The sequence below is a fragment of the Panthera uncia genome (assembly GCF_023721935.1).
Source record: "Panthera uncia isolate 11264 chromosome A1 unlocalized genomic scaffold, Puncia_PCG_1.0 HiC_scaffold_16, whole genome shotgun sequence".
NCBI classification, from domain to species: domain Eukaryota; kingdom Metazoa; phylum Chordata; class Mammalia; order Carnivora; family Felidae; genus Panthera; species Panthera uncia.
In genome coordinates, this window is record NW_026057576.1 from 11,674,319 (window position 1) to 11,693,254 (window position 18,936).

The following is an 18,936-nucleotide window of genomic DNA, read 5'->3' on the forward strand; positions in this document are numbered from 1 at the left end:
TCCAAGGGTGGGAAGAAAGGCATGGTCTTCAAGGAGCAGAGCCCTCCAGGGTTGGTTGTCAGACCTGCGTGTGTCCCACCATCCTCAACAAGGGGCTGGAGATGGGTGTAGATGTAAGGGGCCAGAGGTTTCCAGACTCCGGATCCTGCCGAGAATAGGGACCTCTGGCTGTATTTACACGTTCTTTTTGTGAGGGACCAGGGGATGGCTCCAAAGCCACAGGGGGGTGAGGGGTGGTAGGGAATATATGTCATCTCCAGGCGCCTGCAAATCTTTGGGGGGGGGTGCTCCTCCTCCTTCCTGTCTGACACCCCCTTCTCTCTGGATTCCTCATCATTTGGTCTTTTCCCTCCAGCCCCTTCCCCTATCAGTGACATTACTTCTCTCCTGGTGCTGGCCTCTCTTTACTCAATGTCAGGCCTTTCTGCTGGGGCTTGGCAGAGGCAGGGGGAAGGAAGGGTGGCAGGCTCTTACGTTCTGGGATCAGGTACATCTTCCCTGAAGTGATCTGAAGCCAAATGGAAGTCAGCACAGATATTTTCGAAGTACACTCTTTGGGCTGCGTGAGAGATTCAGCTTCCTCTTGTTTACCTAACATGGGCTGTGTTTACCCTGAACCAATTGTTTGGCCCTTTCCACCCTTCCTGGTCAGGGTGACATGTCACAGCCTCCCTGGACCCACAAAGGACAAAAATTTCTCTCTGAGTCTGCAGGTCTGCTCCAGATATACGAGAGGCTGTGGCTGGGGGGAGTGATGGCGGTTTAAGGGTTTAAGGGAAAGGCTGTCACATTTCCACAAAAAGAAGGATAAGGTAAGACCCCTGCCCTCATGTCCCTTACAGATTAGTAGGGGAGATATGGTTGTTAAATAATTACATTGAAATGTGTAAGTGCCTTCATAGAAGTAAGTACCAGGGACAGCGCGGGTGCCAAGAAAGGAGGGATGGGTAAGAGTTTTGGGGGTAGTCGGGGAGAACTATGCTGGTGAGATCAGGGGCTGGCAAGCACTTCTGCAGAGGGCCAGGTTTTAGGCTTTGTGGGTCATGCAGTGTCTGTCACAAGCACTCGCTTGTGTCCGTGCAGTTAGAGGGTGGCCATAAGCAACGTGTAAATGAATGGGCACGGTTCGTTTACAAAAATAGCTGTGGGCTCCTATTGCTGGGGCTGGTGTGCAGGCACCCAGCATAAGAAGGGCTTGTGATGGTCCGGGAGAGCGGCATGCGGTTGGGGTAGGTGGCAATTCGCCCCACAGGATCAGTCGTTGGAAGGGCTGAAGCATTGGGGGGAAAGGAGGGAAAGAAGCTGGAAAAGCAAACCTAGAATTTTTCAAGTCCTCTCTTAGAATTTGAGGTACAGAACCAATTGTAGCTGCCCCAGATGTTTAGGGCGCATTTCTTTTCCTGGAAGCTGACTGAGGATAATGCCGTCCAAGACTGCATTAACCGTTTTGGCTGTCACTTCCCCGTGGGCTGGCTTAGTTTGTAGTCAGTTAAAGCCTCTCGGGCTTTTTAATGTTTCCCTGTGTAAGTTGCCGTTAAGCCAGACCTCTCCTGAAATCTTTTGTTGTTTATTTTTGACCTTTTAATCTTAGTAAATCTCATCTTCACTGTGCAACAAAGGCAGTTACCACCGATGGATGATTCAGTTAAAGGAATAGCGGGACGTGCATACAGTGGAATAGTATTTGGGTATTAAAAAGTTGATATATGGTGATTAAAAAGTTGCACATGGTATGTTGTTAAGAGAAAAATGCCAGTTGTATTATGCTTCTTACATAGCTCTGCTGATAACGACATGTGACTACGTAGTGAGCACTTTACAGTTCTTGGGCTGTGCGGGGCTCTCTCTAGCCCCTTCCTGACGTAACCAAAACTAGATTTGGCATTCCTGCTTGGTGCTTCCATAAAATCCTGTATTACTTCTCTAACCACACTTGACCCATTTTACTGAAGTGATTTGTTTGCTTGTCTTCCCTCGACAGACCTCAGCTTTGAGGTGCCAAGGACCATGTTTATCTTGCTGTTTTATACCTGGAGCCTCACAAGGGAGGCATGCAAGGGAGCATGCAGATGTTTGTTGCAGGAATGAGAGAATACACCCCCTCCAAGAACGGGGAAAGGAAAAAAGTTAACAGTGGGTTATTTCTGGATGGTGGGATTACAGAAGACTTTTAAAAATTTGTATTTTTGAGAGAGATAGAGCGTGAGCGGGGAGGGGCAGAGAGAGAGGGAGACACAGAATCTGAGGCAGGCTCCAGCTGTCAGCACAGAGCCCCACGTGGGGTTCGAACCCATGAACCCACGAAATGAGAGATCATGAGCCCAAGTCGGATGCTTAACCACCTGAGCCACCCAGGCACCCCCAGATGATTTTTTTTTCTTTCTGGTTATCTGGATTTTCTAATTTTTCTATAAGCAACATGTATTACTTTTGTGATAGAGAAATAGTAAGTAGTATTTCTGGAAAAAGATGGCAGATTGAATTTACCCACTAAAATTTTTTTCTCTTCCTTGAAACCCCATGAAACTGTAGTAAGGAAACTGCTAAAGAATGAAGGTGGGGGAGGAGTGAGGGCAGGAGAGAAGGAGGGAAGGGGGTGGAGACAAAGACCCACACAGTGGAGACAGCAGAGCAGCAGCAAAGCTTTGGAAGCTGAAAAGCAGATGTACGAGTGTTATTGACTGAGCAGGCCTAAGAAGGTAGACTGTCGGCAGTAGGAGAGGCCAAGAACAAATCCTAGGATTGCAGAATCTCCAAGAGGCTCCGAGAGTAGCAAGACCAAATATTCTGGATCTGGAGGAGAAGGGAGTTAAGTGCTCACATAAGGAGAACCGGCTGAAAGTTATTTAAGAAAGAACTAGATTCTTAGATCACCCCCTTCTCCTCACTGCTGGGCATCTGCCCCTTCTCCACTCAGGAGAAAACTAGAGGTTAATTTTCTAGAGAGTAAAAAATGGGAAGTGTCTGGGCTTAGGGACATCAGGCACATTTGAGGGCATGAGTCCTATACTGAAAATAAGGAGTAAGTGAACATATGCAGCTGACAGCTGAGACACCCCCAGCCTCCCCCCCACCCCGCCCTCCGTCTTCCCTACCAGGGTCTCAGAAGGCTGACAGTGTGGCCTACTCTCCAGGTAGAGACTGGAAGACTCTTCTCCAGGGAATCTGATGAGTTCATGTGGAAAGACCTCAGATACTGATCCTAATGTTTTCCACAACAATTAAATGAGACAGATCCCTCTACAGTGAAACTCAAAGTCAGCAAACCCCACCTACACTGTAGCTCAGACCTTCCAGTCAGGTTTTTTGTTTGTCCTTCTTAAATATGAATAGACAGTCAAAGATCAACAGACATCTGAGGAAAGCCTCTAACATGAAAGATTGAGACCCACACAAATAAAGAAACAACAACAGAACGATCAACTAATTTTGAAGGAAACTTGGAGAAACCAAGAATATGCAGGGAGAAAATGCTCAAACCCCCCTACCAAACCCTCAGTCAAAACATACAAACTTCCAGTTATCAAATAAGTCATGGAATGTAATATACAGCATGGTGACTATAGCTCATAACATTGTATTGTATATTTGAAAATTGTTAAGAGAACAGATCTTAAAAGTTCTTAACTGAAGAAAAAGAATTGCAACTCTGTGTGGTGACGGATGTTAATGAGACTTATTGTGGTGATCACTTATAGTATACACACATATTAAGTCACTGTGTTGTATACCTGAAACTAACATAATGTTATATGTCGGTTATAGCTCAATAAAGAAAAACAAATGTTAAAACCCCCAATGGGAGTCTGAGATAAGAGAAGATACTGAATACAGGATATAAGAAAAGGATAATATAACAAGATGGCGGGGGGGGGAACACTTGGAAATGAAATACATTATAACAGAAATGAAAAATTTAATAGAAAAGTTGGAACATAAAGGTGAGGCATGAAACCTAATAATGTAGCAAGAAGACAGAGAGATGAATGGAAAAAAAGTCAAAGAGGTGGGAGATAAAAGTGTAACATTCAAATAATGAGAGTTCCAGAAGGAGAAAGCAGGGGTGCAGTAGGGTGTTAGGCTGTGGCCCTCAATGAACCATGCTGGCCAGTATCCATGATCTGTGCCTCCCCCTTCCCGGACTGTGGGCTTGACAGCAGATGTCTTTTGTTCCATGGAACATAGTGAATGTGAAGCAACCAAAAGTTTAATTAAAGTGCATTCACATTAGAGTCTTTCTGGATTGCTCTGTCATGAGAACCGGTGTCAGCACGTGGGCTGGTTTACTGAAAGGTAAAGACAGACTTTGGAAGATCAAAGATCACCCTGGATGTTCTCGCCACCGGTGAGATCCCAGCTGAGTGCAGCTATATGCGTGACCTCTGCTACATCACATGGAGCACAAGAACTGTCCAGGTAAGCCCAGTTAACCCACAGAGACCAGAGAAATCATAAATCCTTGTTATTTCAATCCCCTGACCGGGGTGGTTTGTTTGATAGCAATAGATAACTGATAGAGAAGGCAAATGATGAAGTAATTCCAAGATATTTCCTAGAACTGGAAGGTGTGAATTCCCATACTGAACATGAGGTACTTGGGGAGTCATTATAGAACAAAGCTGCTGTGGTACAGCAGGGCCAATGGGTCCATGAGCAAGGGATCATGGCTTTTTATTTTGCCACGTTCTATTAAACATCTTCACAGCTCCATGTGAAGTGTGGCAGTCTGCCCAGCCATGCCAATACCATGTTATGGCAGTTGTGGCCTCCTGGCTTCTGGCTTTAAGCACCACTCACTGCCTGGTCTCTGTTACTTCAGGGTGTCATGGCCTCCATGGATGATAACAAGCCCAGCTCTGTGATGGCCTCTCCAACCATCAGCCTTGACCTGCAGAGAACTGCCACCACACCAGTGATGCTTGTGCGCCCTCACTGGCATATTCCCAATAGACTTGGTGCATGGTGTCTCTCCCTCTGGCGCTCAAATGAAACGCCAAACTCTAGTGGGTTGTTTGGCCTTACATAATATCCTCATTCCAGTACGCCTACGTCTCTCAGCTTCTTGTATTCCTTCCTTTCTCAGCTGTCAGGGAAACTCAAGCATTTCTGCCCACTCAGCATTGGCCATCACTTTTTCTAGGCTTCTCAGAGCCATTCGAGCAGCAAGTTTGCCCTGGCCAGAGCATTAACACACATTTCTGGAGAGAGTGCTCCCTAGTCAACAAATTCTGTCTTGTCTTGTCTTACATTCCAGTTCTGGAATCCAGGGCCCTCCAAATTCAATCCCGGTAGTATTCCTTGGGTTCTTGCCACTACATTCTAAATCTTTTTTTTTTTTTAAGTTTATTTATTTGACAGAGAAAGCACAAGTGGAGGAGTGGGCAGAGAGGGGGGCGGAGAGAGAGAACCCCAAGCAGGCTCTGCTCTGTCAGCACGGAGCCCTGACGCGGGGCTTGAACTCCTGAACCGTGAGATCATGACCTGAGCTGAAGTCGTACGCTTAACCGACTGAGCCAGCTAGGTGCCCCACTACATTCTAAATCTTGAAGCTACTTTGGCATATAATGTCTTGCCTCCTCTGTAGGCCCAGCTGCCTCCAGGTTTTAAACCTGGGATTTAACCCTACTTAGTGGCCTGTCAACTTCTGAGGGAGGCACCTGCTGTCTTTTAAGGGTGAGGCCTCTTCAGCATAGGGAAGTGCTATCTCTAATTAGGCAAGGGCCGGCCACCTCTGTAATCCCCCAGGGTTCCAAGGGTTCTGAAGATCCCAGCAACTATGGCCCATGTTCCAGAGTCCTAGGTTTTCCCAACCAGGGCTCTGACCTTGGCATGACAGACCCACCTTAACCGAGCATTTAAACATCTCTGCAGCTCTGCATCTCTACCAGGTCCTAGGACTGAGGCTAAGCTGTGTGTATACTTCCACTTCAGGAGATAAGCTACTAGTGAAACCCTCTGGCTCTCATCTTGAGTCTTTGCTTCTTAAAGGCCCTTTGTTCCTCGTGATCTCTCTGCGGAGACTCAGTACAGTATGATAGGAACCAGTCAGTTCGCCCCTCCTTGTGGGCATTGGAATGCCTGGATCATTGCACCTACGATGCATTCCCCTTCACCATGACATTTCCCCAGGTTCCACTGGTGAAATATTTGGCAATTGGAACACCGTCTTGTGCCAGGAAACTATCTGCCCCCTTAATATTACCCAGAATGGCATTTTCTTTCCCTTCTAGGAAGTGAAACCTGACTTGTGTTTGTTTAGGTCTTCTGAGATGCAAATGTCAGAACAGGATTAGATATGTAAAACATTTATTGAAGGAAACAACTGTGAAGGATAAAGAGGAAGGAGCACAGAAGGCAGAGCCTTTAGACCATGACTTGTCGGACATCTGTGAAAGAGAGTGGGCAAGAAGTAGGTTTAGGTGGGAAGAGTCTCAGATGGCAATACAGATCTAAGAAAGATACAGCCAGGCCAGTCAACATTGCCTATTAGAGGGGTCCCCATCCTGCAGGAATGGGTCTATATTAGTACCCCTGCTATGTTCAGTCATAAGGGAGTAGCCTGTGAGAAGCATGACCTCAGGGCCAATGAAGCAGTGGGTCCAAAGGGGTAGCAACTGGTGCTATGGGTCAGTTATGCTTCTCAGAACAGGAAACTGAGCAGTGCATTTTCATGGCTACTACAAACACTCCAAACACCAGTGAGGAATGCCACTCCCAAGAGGGGAATTTCTAACCAGAATTTTTCTAATATATATTTCCAACCAGATTTTGATATTTATTTAAACTATAAATCATTTATGAAGGTAAAATAATGAGATTTCAAACTATTCAAAGTCTCAAAAGCTAAATCTTCCATGCACCCTCCATCAGGAGCATGATGGAGACAAGAAGGAAGAAGGAAGAAGACAGAACAGTAAATCTAATCCAGGAACGTGACGGTGAATTGTAGACCCAGGAAGTCAACTGTGCAGCAGAACTAAGAGCAACCAGTCCAGAAGGGGAGAAGATTCTAGAAGTGTGTCTCCAAGCAAAATATTGGAGGCTGATGTGAACTTGTAGAAATTTATGCTGACAGGCTGTTGGAAAGTGTGGGAAGAATTAGACACAAGCACAAAGAAAACCAAGGAAATGAAAAAGCAATGCAATTAGTAACTTTAAGGAAAACAAAAATAAGAAAGAAAACAGTCTTAATTACCATGTTATAAAGCCCAGCTGTGAGTAGTAGTCACATTAGCAGCGTAATGTCAGTTATGGAACATTAGTCTTTTAAACCAAACTCTGCTGTATAGCTAAGTCCTCACCTACCATAACAGGAAGTCAGTGGATACTGCCTAAAGTGTGGAAGTATGGAAGTGTGTAAATGTCAAAAGTTATAAGAGTCAAAGGTATTAACTTCTGCCAAGGGGACCTGGGGAGATTGTAGGGGGTTGGAGAGTAGGCAGAACTGCAATTATTGTTACAAGTTGCATAAAAATTAAAAAAAAATTTATCATCGCTTAAAAAAATTTTTTTTAAATGTTTGTTTTTGAGAGGCAGTCAGATTGTGAGCAGGAGAGGGACAGAGAGAGAGGGAGACACAGAATCTGAAATAGGCTCCAAGCTCTGAGCTGTCAGCACAGAGCCTGACACAAGGCTCGAGCCCACAAACTGTGAAATCATGACCTGAGCCGAAGTCGGTCGCTTAACCAACTGGGCCACCCAGGCGCCCCGAAATTTTTATCATCACTTTAAAACTTAATTTTGTGGGGTGCCTGGGTGGCTCACTCAGTTTAGGGTCCAACTCTTGAGTTTGGCTGAGGTCATGATCTCATGGTTGTGAGATTGAGCCCCACATTGAGCCCCAGGTCAAGCCTTGCACTGGGCTCCGTGCTCAGACTCTTAAGCAGAGCCTGTTTAAGATTCTCTCTCTCTCTCTCTCTCCCCACCTGTCTTCCCCACTCTCTCTAAAAAATAAATTTTTAAAAACCTTAATTTTGTTAGTTATAGTGCTTATTTGTAACATTTTGGTCTGTAGAACACTTTTTGAATTGAGCTTGGCAGATTTCCCAAATTTCCAGATTAATACTTTGTGAATTTTCATCCTTTTGATGATAAAAATGTTGAAAAGAAATAGGACTGTGAGTAAACCCTGTTTACTTGTTAGTGACCTTGCCTCAGTGGGACAGCTCCTATTAATTAGTGTTGCAAACACCTGTCAGTGTTAGACAGGAAGCAACCAGTAAATTTTTGCTTCATCAATGGATACTCTTAAAATATAGCTTTCAAGCATCAATTATTCAAGAAGCAACAATACTATCATATAAATTCATTTCTGACTAGTTTTTAAGTACTTTTCTCTCAAATATGAATGGACAGCCAAGCATCAAAAAGTATTTGAAGAAAGTGCTCAACATGAAACAGAATAAAATAAATAAACAGAAAAGCAAACCAAGAGAAGCAAATTGTGCAGGAAATTAAATACACACAAACTGAAAAAAGAACAGAGAATATTAAAAAAAATTCTTGGACCTCCACAACGTGATTGTTTAGTAAAAAGTTTGGAGAGTAAAGTAAAAGAAATGCCCCCAAAGTAGTGCAAAATGACAACGAAACGGAAATGTTAGAGACAAGGGGAAAAGATTGAAAAGGTCAAGTACAAAAGTCCAACATCAGACTAACAGGAGTTTCAAAAAAGAGAATATGGAATAGAGGGCAGGAAATTACTAGAGAAATAACATAAGAAAATGCCCCAAAACTGAATGTGAGCCTTCTGCTTTAAACTGAGATCCTAGAACAATGAATGCACAGTTGTAGAGGGATTTCGAAAGCTTATCTTCAATGTAATCTGTTCTAAGACTCTAATGGAAGGTATGCACCAGCAAAATTACAGAGCAAATAAGAAGAAGAAACTGGATCCATGAGAAACAGAGAAAAATCCTAGGACAAGCACAGCGCTAGGCAGCATCTAGTCCAGGTAAAACCAGGAAGATGGAAAGGTCTAGCAGAGCAGGTGGAAATGTACTCAGTGGAACAGGTGGTATGGCAGTGAATAGGATGGAGAATCATGAAAGCGTTTAAGCGCACGGAATATTTTGCAGGTTTAATAATGAGGTGATTGTTTTTTCAGAGGAAAATAAAAAACTGTCCAAAAAAGGCGGTGGGGGGCAGGAGGATATTGTTAGTGTCCTATTTGGCTTTGCAACGACCAATATTTATATAAAAACCTTGAACTGATTAATGATTTAAATAACAACAGACATTTGGGAGAATAAAGGAAGAAAGTTGGGGAATGTAAAAGTGCCTTCTCTTCCTTATCATGATGCTGTATTAAATTTTGGAATAAGCAGGTCATTTAGGACCATGATGGTAATTGCTGGAGGAAACCAGCTAAAAGTTAAATGTGGCTGCCTGCAGGGAGCAGGAGAGGGAGTTTGAGGGGGTGTGGAAAACACTGTTTTTCACGGTTGGCCTTTGGTACTATTTGATTTCAAGCTACATGAATGGATTTATGTAATTAGAATAATTTTTAAAAACCTGTACCACTGAATAATGCTTTATGGAACTTGAAGTGCTCTTGTGTATATTGGGGGGGGGGGCAGGTAAATTAGTTGAGACGCTCAGGGTCTAGCTGACTTTCCCGTGGCTGCCAACTGGGATCAGAACCCAGCTTTCCTGAACCGGTTCCCAGCACGCATTCCATTAATCCAGGCTGCCTGAGCACAGTTTCATTTGGGGGTGTGCTAGTGAATGTCTAGACTGAGAGAAAGTTCCCTTCTTGTCCACATATTAGCACTCTGAAATGGAGGAGAATGTGAGCCCTAACTTGTCACCAGTGTTTTTTACCTTCATTAAATATCTAGAGACTCACCATTACTAATATTTAAAAAAACTCTAAACCATATACATCAGCTCCACTAATTATCGCTACGTCATTCCCCAGGACTTACTCGATTCCACATGGTGGGTTGGGATTAGGGAACTTTTCTCTGCAGTCATGTCACTTCGACCGGGCTGGGCTCTCGCACGATGGGCAGTTAGTGCACAGTTTGTGAGCCTCAAGTCGGTCACATTTCTTATGTGGAAGCTAGCTTCAGCTTAGCAAGCACCCCAAGAGAACCAACTAGAAGGAAGTGGTATCGTGTAGCTTCACTTCTGTCAGATCAGTCACAACCCCCGGAGTCAGGGGGAGGGGGAACACAGACCCCTCAGGGGGAGGAGTGGCAAGGTCACGGTGTACTGGATCGTGGGGGATGTTCTGTCTTTGAAAAATATGAGTTGCCACACATCACAGGCTTTCCAGCTCCCAGTGATCTGTCTGAAACGTCTTTTTCCATCTCCCCGGGACCTACACATCTTTCAATATATGGTTTGGAAATTACCTCCTACCTGAAGACCTCTCCACAGGAAGGAGTCTTCCTTTTCTCTGAAGCTCCATTGTATTTTTTTTTTTTAAATCCTTCTTATGGCCCTTTCATTCTCTTTTTTTTTTTGAAGACCTTATTTATTTGAGAGAGAGAGCGCGCGAGAGAGCGAGCGCAAGTGGGGGCAGTACAGAGGGAGAGGGAGAAAGAGAATCTTAAGCAGACTCCATACCCAGTGCGGAGCCCCACCTGGGGCTCGATCCCACGACTGTGAGATCATGACCTGAGCCGAAATCAAGAGTCGGATGTTTAACCTAACTGACTGAGCCACCCAGGCACCCGGGCCCTTTAATTTTCCATCTTATGTCACAATCATTTTGTGTACGTGGGCTTTGATCCCACACTATCTGCCCTGCACAAATTGCCTGTTGCTTAAATGTTTGCTTGGTGAAATAATGATTACACGATAACACATATAATAGTTGTGAAAAAAGTGTGTTTCAATTCAGAGGTCTTGTTTGATTTTCCTTTGCAATTCTAATTTCAGAAACATTGGAAGGAAGCAATCTCTCAGGAGTTACAGCAGAAACTGCCTAAGGCTGCCTCCCTGTGTTTATTGCTAATCTGTGAGAAACAAGGGGTGGGGAGGGGGGTGGGGGTAAAAACCATGCCATTTACAATTTGATTAAAAAGCTTCTTTTCGTTTCATGTTTAATCCCCTTTAAATTTTCCCTTTCGTCACAGAGGGGGGCTAGATCAGGCATTTCCCCATTCTGGAAACACTCTTGCAGGCACTAACACATTTGGCCTCAACTCTAACTCCTGCCCCTCACTCACTGTCCTCCAGTCCTGCTGAAGGTCTTGCTATTATGCCTTGGGAATGTTTCTCCCATCCCACCTGACCCCCAAATCCACAGAAACAGCTTCCTCACCTGTTTTAAGCCTATGCTCAGAAGCCGCTTTCTCGAGTGAGGCACAGCCTGACCACGCCGTCCAAAACTGCTTCTCCCAGAGAGACCTGGCCTGTGAAGGAAGTAGAGAGACCTACTTCCTGGCTCAAGAAGTACATCCCGGGAGGCTTGTGTAGAGGGCCGTTCGCCAAATGTGTAGGTACTGCAAATGAAATGTGTGAAGAAGAATTTGGGGGGCTTGGCTTTTAGCTTCAGAATAGAAGACCCTATAAGAGCTATTAACAAACAAAGCAAGCAAACCAACAAAATCCCTCTGGCATAATAGCGGCTATTAAAAATGCAATCTTCCATTTCTTATGCAATCCTCAGAAGCTCCAGGCCTAGTAGTTGTTCGAGTGTCATATACATACTAATTAATACCCCTTGAGGATTATTGGAAGGTCTCTAGATCATAAATGAATCCTACCAAAGCCCAAGGAGAGCAGTTTGGGGAGGGGCAGTGGCGGATAAAGAATACTTTTTGAGGGGTGCGCCTGTGGCTCAGTCGGTGAAACTTCTGACTTTGGCTCAGGTCATGATCTCATGGTTCACAAGTTCGAGCCTCGCGTCGGGCTCTGTGCTGACGGCTCGGAGCCTGGAGCCTGCTTTGGATTCTGTGTCTCCCTCTCTCTCTGCCCCCCCCCCCCACTACCTCTCAAAAATAAATAAAACACATTAAAAATTGTTTTAAAGAATAATCTTTGAGGATTATTTAAGATCACAGAACAATTTTCCTAGATATGGGAATGGGGCTGAATGACTGGGTATCTTCCTGAGCTGAGGCCTGGAGCTGGCCTACCCGGGTCAATCCCATTCTCTGATCCTTATTTCCCGGTGTGCCTTTGCTTGATTTGTTATTCACTATGGATTAGGGGTACTTTAAGTTCTGTGAGGGTAGATGTTAATGGAGATGATTCTTACCCAATAAGAACACATATGGATTTTGCCCTATAGAGATGTCAAAGGAGACTAACACCACAACATATTTAATGGGGGAAAAAACGAAAGATTGTTGCACGCACCACCAAGAAAATGCATCTCCTCTCCTTGGCGCCCAGACCACCCTTATTTTGTTCTGAATTTTCTGTACCACTTACCACCTTCTAACATTCTTTATAGTCACGTTTATTATGTTTGCCCTTTATTATCTCTTCTGCTAAAATAGAGGCTCCATAAGGGCAGAAATTTTTGCCCAATTTGTTTGCTGTTGCCTCCCCAAATGCTAGAACTGAGCCAGGCAGGTAAATAAATGCTTAGTATATAATACATATTATATAATAAATAAATATACAGGCAGCTCAAAATTACTTGCAGAATGAGAACATCCTTTAACTTAGACCAGTGATTTTCAGGTGCTTGGAACTTGACCCACGGTAAAAAATTGACATAGTCGTAACTGAAACGGAACTTTCACGAAGCAGCACTTACCTACCCTTACTATACACGGCACACTCTGATAATTTCTAATGAGTCCTAGTCTAGGTTTTCCAAATTGTTGTAGCTCCTCATAACTGGATGCCACGACTGGACTCTGCCATGAAAAAACGACAAGGAACTGTGGTAGAAATTGCCACCACATGAGGTAAATGGGAAAGAGGGCGGAAATGGAGGGGTAGTAACCTTCTACTGGCTACTCCACAAAACATATTTTATATTTCCATAATCTTACCCCATCTGACAACACAGAAACCCTCGCACGCTTACATGTCACTTTTTCTTTGGGTGGAAAGTGTTCTCTACCTGCGAGGGGAATTGAGTTATTTTGAAAGCAAAGAGCCGTAAATGAGTCTGTGAACTGATAAATGATCTTAAAGTCTCAGAGAGAGTCACTCAGTTGGCATCTGCTGTTGATAATTCAGAGCAGGAGAATTAGGAGAAGAGGCAGAGGTAAAACATTTAGAAAGTAAAGCTGACTATTACGAGGAAAGTACTTTTCTCGGTTGTGTGGAAATTGGAGAGCAGCTGTGTCATGAGGGTATTATAGATTTACGTTGGTGATTTTAGTAATGGATGTTTACTGAAAAGATTCTAGCTGATGGATGAACCACAGGATGCTTTTGCTGACTGTGTGATAAACATCCCTTATATGAGTTCTTTATCTTCTTGTCCCTTTTTCTCATCTAGCCTTATGCCTCCCTACCTGTTCCTTCACCATTCTCATTTTGTTGCTATTAGAAAAACAGAGATACAAAATCCAGGGATTGGAACTCCTCTATGTCTCCGATAACATGGTGATTAGTGGACTAGGTGGGTTTTGGTCACAAGCCAGATATTTTGTTAACAACCTGGCATCAGTGGTTTGGAAGGATTTTTAGAGCAGCATGATTTAGTATTAAGTAGAATGAATTAACTGATGTTGATTAGTTCTGTACAGATAAATGAGGCAAGAAACTTGATCTCTGATTTATTGATGTATTTACTCAAAATGAGTTATGAAATGCCTTTTACTTCATTTGAAGGAAGTTTATGCTTAAAAACAAATGAATAAGGCCTTTTATGTAACCTGCTTTGGAAAAATCCAGACAAAATGCTTATAGGTAACAAAACTCCAAAATCATGCCATGATTTAAAAAATCTACCTTGGCTTTTGTCTTGACTAGTTTAAAAGCATACCTTTACCTGAGTGAGGTCTTATAGAATCTCAAATTTGGTTATATGTGTATTTAGGGATTCTATATTTGCAAATGACCAACCCCAGCTAAAACTAGATTAAGGAAGAAAAGAGATTTTAATAGAAAGACACTGGGATAATTCACAGAATTGGAGAAAAGCTCCAGGGACTTTAGGAATTGGACTTTCAGGTAATTATTACCATGTTGGGGGGGTGCTGAGGGTGGCAATCTCTCTCTCCCTCCCTCTCTCTCTCTGTCTTGCACTTGGGTTTGCTTGGCTTCTTTACATCTCACTGCAGAGGGTCTCTTTCTATACCAACAACCCCAGATTTACTCCGGAAGGAGGGGAGAGCCTTGCCTCTACTACAGCAGAAAAATCTCAGGGAGAATCTCTCATTGGTCTGCCTTGGGTCATTCACCTTGAAGTTGAAACTGAATCCTCTTTTATGTCTATTTATTTCATATAAGTACAGATGACTCCATAAACTAGGTAATACTACACAGGCTTTATCTGTAGCTAACTATAATTTATGAAAATTATTGATGATCATTTGTTTTTTGATGATCATTTGATTATTTGCTAACAAATAATTTGTTCCATTTAATCCCTCAGTCCTGGATTATTTCAACTAATCCTTATTGTTTTCCCTTTAGATTGTTTCACCTAATCTAAGAACTATGTCTGACACATAGTAGCTACTCAATAAATGTTTGACTAAAAGGATAAATAAATAATCTCATACTGTTAGATGTTCAGGCTGGTTCAATTCAACTCTTGTTGATGAGGAGTGTAGAGCCTTGCTGAAGAGCCACTAATTTATGAAGAACTATGAAGAAGCATGGTTGTACTCCAGCTACATATGTTCAGGGTGTGGTGGGAAAGGAACGTCTAAATGCATCCAGAACGCCAAACAAGTCTTCGCAGAGGAGAGGAGAATTGAGCTGAATTTGGAAGGAGTGGACTTTTACAGAGAGTAACTCGGGAAAATATCACTAAGAGTAAGCAGGGTTAATTATGAACTCCTCTTAGAAGAAACAAATTCAAAACAGGAGGCAGGGAGGGCCACAGATAACAGAGGAAAAGTAGAATGCCATTTCAGGATTGACAGGCTGTCATCCAAGGTAGAGCCCCGGGTGAGGGGTATCGAGAAATTAACTTGTCTGTGGTAAAAGAGCTGGTCGGGAAGGGATGAGATATGAACCTCATATGGATACGAAACTGTACTAGTCCTACTTCTTAACTTGTGAGAGGCCATGAGGCTTGGTGCTCAAGCTAGAAATTCTACTTCCTCGGAAGTCCGAAGTGAAGGCTTGAGAAAGGCCAGCGGCTGCTTATTACCATACATGTATCTCACTGGGTGTCAGGGAAGGTGGAGCTGAGGCCCTGGGCACAGGTCGGGACTCGGATGGTAGAGTCAGGTCCTGAGCAACATTTGCGGAACCACCCACAGAGACTACTGGTCCTGGTATTTTTGTGGCTAAACATTTTAGCGGGTTATGTTTGGAAATTATTTTTGTGCTCTCTTAAATTGTTGTTTTGTGGAGGCTGCTTGAAATTCCATCTGTAGTAACAACAGTTTATAATCCACAGAACAGTGCTCATAGAAACAAAAGGATTAATTTGGTCTACAAACACGAACACTGGATAGCTGGCATACTTGTGTAACAGCACAGGGGGGCAGTGACTTTTAGGAAAGTCCTTAGACATGAGATTGTGATACTGTTCTTGTAGTAAAAGGATGCCAAAAGGAGAAAATAGCAAATCTCTGGGGCTCTCCAAAATTTGTCTAGTCCTTTGACCTTTCTTAAAAGAATGTACCTCTAATTTAGAACTACACAACACTTCGAGGTCTCTTCTTGGGTGGGAAGTAGACAGATATTAGCTGCTTGGATTATTTTTTGCTTATGGGCTGCATTTCAGTTCTTTAGCCACTGGTCTCAGTCAATTTAATTATGATTATTTGTAGGATTAAGTTAATCTGTTAAGAATTATTCCATTTCATTTTTTAAAAAATATATCTGAGGAATGATAGCCAAAAGTGACCCTGTCAGTGTTACCTCTGAAATGTATTTGAGTGATTGTTAATACCATCCATGTCTTCTCCAACTTTCGACGCACACACCCAGCCATCAACCAGGCATCTTCACCCAAATATCAGACCCACGGTCCAAACAGAACTTGATCATTTTCCTTCCCAAGTCCCTTACTTGTTGCTTTCTCTGTTGTCCTTGATTCTTTCCCTGCCTCACAACTCACGTGTAATTCATCGGCTAGTTCTACTGATTGATTCCACCTTCAGTGATAGCTGAAATCTGTCCGCTTCTATCTACCTCCTTTGGTCCAAACCAACATCATCTTTTACTGGGACCACAGCAATAGCTGCCTAACTGCTTTCCTTGTTCCTATGTTGCCCTCCTGGAGTCTGTTTGCCACGTAGCAGTCAGTGATCTCTTAAAAATCATAAATTAAATTCCATTACTACCACACTGACTCATAAACTTACCCGATGGGTCACAATCATAAGTTTTTTCATATATTGACTTATTTAATCCCCGTAAGGATATGAATGTAAGGTACTATACTTGTTCTTATTTTACAGATGAGGAAACAGAGGCACAGAGAGTTAGATTATATGTCTAAGGTCACACAGCTAATAAGGGTACAGATTTAGAACAGTCTGACCTAGCCCATGTTCTTAATCACTAAGCTTAACTATCTAGTGAATTGCACCTAACTTAGAATGAAATCTACCCTATGACACAGCAATTGCACTGTACTAATAGGTATTTACCCAAAGGATACAAAAATATAGATTTAAAGGGGCACATGCATCCTGATGTTTATAGCAGCATGTTATCAACAATAGCCAAACAATGGAAACAGCCCAAATGTCCATCAACTGATGGATGGATAAAGAAGATGTGGTGTGAGTGTGTGTGTGTATGTGTGTGTGTGTGTGTGTGTGTGTGTGTGTAATGGAATACAACTCAGCCATCAAAAAAAAAAAAAAAGGAAATCTTGCCATTTGCAATGACATGGATGGAGCTCAAGTGTATTATGCTAAGTAAAATAAACCTGTCAGAGAAAGACAAATACCATATGATTTCACTCATATGTGGAATTTAAGAAACAAAACAGATGAACATAGGGGAAGGAAAAAAAAAGAGAGGGAAGTAAACTATAAGAGACTCTTAACTATAGAGAACAAACTGAGGGTTTCTGGAGGGGAGGTGGGTGGGAGAGGGACTACATGGGCAATGGACATTTGTGATGAGCACTGGGTGTTTTATGTAAAGGATGAATCACTAAATTCTACACTTGAAACCAATTTTACCATATATGTTACCTAGCTAGAATTTAAATAAAAACTTGAAAAGAAAAAAAATGGAATAAAATCAAACTCTTCACTGCGCCCTATGAGGCTGAGACAACCGCGTCCCAGCCTGACGCAGGTCTGGCTCCCCAAGAAGCAGATCTTGAGTCAAAAGTGCTTGCAAGAGAAGTCAGTGAGGGCATGAGAGCAGAACAGGGAAAGGGAAAAGACAAGCTACGTTGCCATTTCAGCTTGATCCCTTGCGGGACCTCTGGACTGTAAGTTTTATCCCACAGTTGCCTTTCAGGTGGACTTTTGAACTCCCACACCTGTCTGTCATTGCCAACAGCCCACTCGGCTTGGAGGTGGGAGGAGTGGGGGCTCAGTGTCTTGTCTGATCTTCTCTTTGAGGAGATTCTCCCTTTGCCTTCTGTACGGTTTACCTCCAACCTGCCACATGCCCACGGGACCCACAGATCTCTACACTGGCCCCATCCTCTACCCAGAATGCTTTTCCCCTCCTGGGCTCCTTTAGCAGCCTTCATTTGTCATGTTATTGATAGACCTCTCCTCAAACATCCCTGCTCAAAGAAGGCTTTCATAATGTACTCCCCCATCCTGACCCCTGCCACCTCCGATTCTCTTACTCAGCTTTATTTCAAGGACCTCTCTTCCTCCCTAGAATGTAAGCTGCATGATATCAGAATCTTATTTTGAATCCTATTGATTTCTAGAAACTTAGACAAGTGCCTAGGACATTTGTTGAATGAATAAATGAGTGAGTGAATAAATGAGTATTGATCCCCTTAATTAAAAGCTAAATAACTACAAATTAAAAAAAAATTTTTTTAATGTTTATTTTTGAGAGACAGAGCATGAGCAGGGGAGGGACAGAGAGAGAGGGGGAGACACAGAATCTGAAACAGGCTCCAGGCTCTGAACAGTCAGCACAGAGACTGACACAGGACTCGAACTCACAAGCCATGAGATCATGACCTGAGCTGAAATCGGATGCTTAACCAACTGAGCCACCCAGGCACCCCAGCTGCAAAATTTTTTTAAGCAACAAATTACTACTGTAGTTTCAGAAATAAATTAGTGTTTCAGAGAAAATCAGTTTTCTCTTGCCATGTAAATCTTGGATAACTCTATTTCTGTCCCCGAAATAGCTTCGCCTATGACTAAGGTTTTCTTTCTTTCTCTATAGATCTTTAAAATTGATGCACATATTTTAATGTATACTTTGATAAATTTTGGCAACTGCATACACTTGTGTAACCAACATTCCAATGAAGATCAGAACATTCCCATCACCCCAGAGTTTCCTTGTGACTCTTTTTTTCTTTTTTCTTTTGTTAATGTTTATTTATTTTTGAGAGAGAGAGAGAGAGACAGACGGAGTGTGAGCAAGGGAGGGGCAGAGAGAGAAGGAGACACAAAGTCCAAAGCAGGCTCCAGGCTCTGAGCTGTTAGCACAGAGCCCGACGCAGGGCTTGAACCCATGAACTGTGAGATCATGACCTGAGCTGAAGTCAGACGCTTACCCTACTGAGCCACCCGGGAGCCCCCTTTGTGACTCTTTCTAATCAATTTTCACCCACCATAGGCAGCCACTGTTCTGATTTCTATCACAGCAGGCTAATTTTTGAATTTTATGTGAATGGAATCACGCAACCATAGGCATGTATTCTTTGTGTCTTGCTTCTTTTGCTAAATATAA

At 43.0% G+C, this 18,936-nt stretch overlaps 1 protein-coding gene across 2 annotated transcripts in view; it reads left to right on the forward strand.

The window, feature by feature from the left end:
* KL (klotho) overlaps positions 1 to 18,936 on the forward strand; it is a 47,730-nt gene that overhangs the window by 7,935 nt on the left and 20,859 nt on the right. Inside the window, exon 1 of one of the 2 annotated variants that reach the window (XR_007461071.1) lies at positions 12,602 to 12,872. The exons of the other annotated variant lie outside the window; for it this stretch is intronic. The gene's annotated coding sequence lies outside the window, so the exon portion shown is untranslated. Of the gene's footprint in view, positions 1 to 12,601; positions 12,873 to 18,936 lie in introns of those variants that run through there. 2 annotated transcript variants of the gene reach the window in all.